The sequence below is a fragment of the Sus scrofa genome, chromosome 1, assembly GCF_000003025.6.
Source record: "Sus scrofa isolate TJ Tabasco breed Duroc chromosome 1, Sscrofa11.1, whole genome shotgun sequence".
NCBI classification, from domain to species: Eukaryota; Metazoa; Chordata; class Mammalia; order Artiodactyla; family Suidae; genus Sus; species Sus scrofa.
Window position 1 is genome coordinate 3,426,920 of NC_010443.5, and position 3,295 is coordinate 3,430,214.

Genomic DNA, 3,295 nt, shown 5'->3' on the forward strand with positions numbered 1-3,295 from the left:
TTCCTGCCCAAGATGTTGAAATAAATACGTGTATTCGTGCGATCAATTTTACTTTCCATGCATCTTCATATCCATCGTAGTTCTTAGAGGATTTTCTGCTTCCACTCAATAACTTTCTCCAGGGAGAAATACTTTCAGCTCTTTGAGAGTGTGGAAAGTAACATGATGTCCTTCCTATCAAAGGAAATCTCGGTGCCTCCATTTTGCTCTGGTTTCAGCTGAAAGGCCCTCCTGCAGCCCCCTCCTCTTTCCCGCTTCTCCCAGCACCAATGTGCTCCGAATGAGCCAACTGAGAAGAATGTGCGCCCTGACCCGACCCATGGGAAGGGGACAGGCCCCTCGCCTGCGTTAGGGTCAATAGGGAGGGTCCTTTCTTCTTTGCAGGGGCCTTTTGAGCACCTGTGCCCTTCTCAGAAGGAAAGAGCCTTGTCCAGATCTCCCCGTGTTCGTGTGTCTCACTTTCCGACACTGACCATCCGAGCCGTGTCCCCAAAATAGGAACAGGAAATTCAGCCGGCCTACACCACAGCCACAGCAACACGGGATCCGAGCTGCCTCTGTGACCTACACCACAGCTTGCTGCCGTACAGATTAGACTCATTTCTTACTTGCCAATGCAAGTTTATACAAGGCATTGAACAACACGTAGTGTCGTCTCATCAATAGCCTTTTAATTACGTCGTCTGTACTCATCGTGGACGGCGCAGTGCTCGACCAGTGTTACGAGAGGACTGGCCAGTGTCTTAGCAGATCACGTGTCTTGGGATCTTGAGGACAACCTTGCGATTTGAAATTTTTTTTAATCCCTCCCTTTGCCTATAACGTGGTCTGAGCCTTTAAGAATAAATGCGAGTCCAGATTCTTGGGACAAGCACACATAGGGCTGTTGTGAAGAGCAAGCGTACGTGGTGAGTACAAACAAGGGGGCTTAAATCCTGACCGGGTAGAGTAGAGTTTGAGGTGCAAGAGAGCGAGAAGCAGGGTTTGCTTTCTCTGGACCGGGAGGTTGGTATCGGGAAGGTGTGCTCCTCACAGCTCTCTTTCAGATCTTTCATGATGCAACAGTGGCCCCCCTGAAACTGAGCAATTTCACTGTATATAAAAGTAAGTTAGACTTTAGCAGTCTCTGTTGAGGTCCTTTGTCCCAGTTGCTTTCTCTTGGTTATCTCTGTCTGGAATCTTTGGCGGCCCCATCGCATCCCATCACACGGGAGAGAATGAAAAGGCAAACTGGTGAGTTGATCTGCTTGAACTACGCATCAATAACAGCACGGGGATTCGAATCCAGAAGTGGCTTGCTCAGTTCCTACGCACTTATGACTGCGATGTGCCATGTTATCTGTACACACGGCCAGTCAAGATGTGGGGAAATGAATTTATGCAATGTCCAAAAGTGGCATAAAGACCACGAGAACTGAAAACAGACCAACACACAAAGCTGAATTTACTTGCTTATCAAGCAAGGCCATTCTCTCAAGAGAGAGGGTCCAGGAGGATCCGATTTGAAAGTGGGGGAGCTGGCTATGGGGCCAAGGGGTGTGTTACTCCACGTTAAGAGGGTCTTTGCATTAGGAACTGAATGGATTTGTGGGGGAGGAGAGGGGAGGGGCAGGGAAACCTTTTTTTCAATTGGCCGTCATTCTGGCTAATGCACCAAAACCACTGGTTTTGAAGAGATATAAAATGAACTCCACTATAGCCTTGTCAAGATCAAAGTCTTGGTGCAGGCACTTCCGTATGTATGCCCTTGGGACTGGTAAGTCTTTCTGTTAAAATAGTAATCTTACTCTTCTTCTCTTATTCAAGCAACACATTAGGTCAACATTTGAGTACGTTCTGGACAGTTTACTCATTGCTATAAGTATGGAAAAGAAGACACAGTCCCCAAACTTTGGGAGTTTATAGTTGGTGGCACAGATTTGTCAATAGGATAACAACAACAGAAAAAGTCTGAAAAAGCACAGTGAAAATAGAAATGCACTCCTACCCACTCCTGAAGCCAGTGTACGTCGATATGAACGATTTGGAATGTAATTTAGCAAGGAGTTGTGCTGGTCACTGAACAGCTAATATAGGACCAGGTGACATATTTGGGCCAGTGCAGGAGGGTTGTGATAACCTATTGCAAGAATGATGAGCTCTGAAAAGATCAGCTTATTTGTAAAATGACATAAAAGGGAATAATTCAGGGAAGTCAGAAATTTGGACTGCTCAAGATGGGATACATTGACTGCTTTGAGTCCAAAGGTGTAAGAGATGAGATTTTTCAAAATCTGTAACTCGATGCACTTTCTGAAGACAAAGAGTCCATCACAAGTGAAGCCTTTCCACTGGAGCCCCGTGGCCGCCAGGAAGCCATCTCTGAATTGAGAGGGAAGGGCAGCGAGAAAGAGAAAGTAAAGACACAGATCTGAGAGCATCTCCAGGCAGACAGCGGGCACGTGGAACTGACTGGAGGTAAACGGACGGGCATGTTCTGAGTTTCTAAGGGAGTTTTACTGCCAAGAAAGGCCCCTGCTGTCCAAAATCTCAAAAGACGTGTGGTCCCCTGAACTTCCACGAAGAGGTGCAGGAAGGAAGCCGAGAAAACTGTGCCCTCTGAGGAAGGATGCTCCCTGCAGCCCACTTCAAATGTGTCCAGGTGGGGAAGAGAGGACGGCCAGGCCAGTGACCAGGACAATGAACCAGAGAGCACCATCTGGACGCAGAGTCGGTCCTTAAACGGAGCACTTCACCCCACTGCTTGGTGGGGGCCCTTTCCGTGTCTTCTATTCCCCTGCCAATAGTAGACAAGATGTATACAATTTTTTTCTTTTTTTTTTAGGGCCACACCCGCAGCATATGGAAGCTCCCAGGCTAGGGGTCGAATTGGAGCTATGGCCGCTGGCCTACACCACAGCCACAGCAACGCGGGATCCGAGCCGCTCTGTGACCTACACCACAGTTCGAGGCAATGCCAGATCCTTAACCCACTGAGCAAGGCCAGGGATCAAACCCGCAACCTCATGGTTCCTAGTTAGATATGTTTCCACTGCGCCACGATGGGAACGCCTGACAAGATGTGTGCTATTAACGCTACTTTATTTCTTGAATTAAAACAGCAAGAGGAGTTCCCTGGTGACTCGGAGGGTTAAGGACCTTGTCACTGCTGTGGCTCCCGTTGCTGCTGTGGCTAGAGTTTGATCCCTGGCCCAGGAATTTCTGCATGCCACAGGCACAGCCAAAAGTAAACAAACCAAACAACCAAATCAAAAGCCAGCAAGAATGTTGAAATTATGTTTTAAGGCATGTGGCT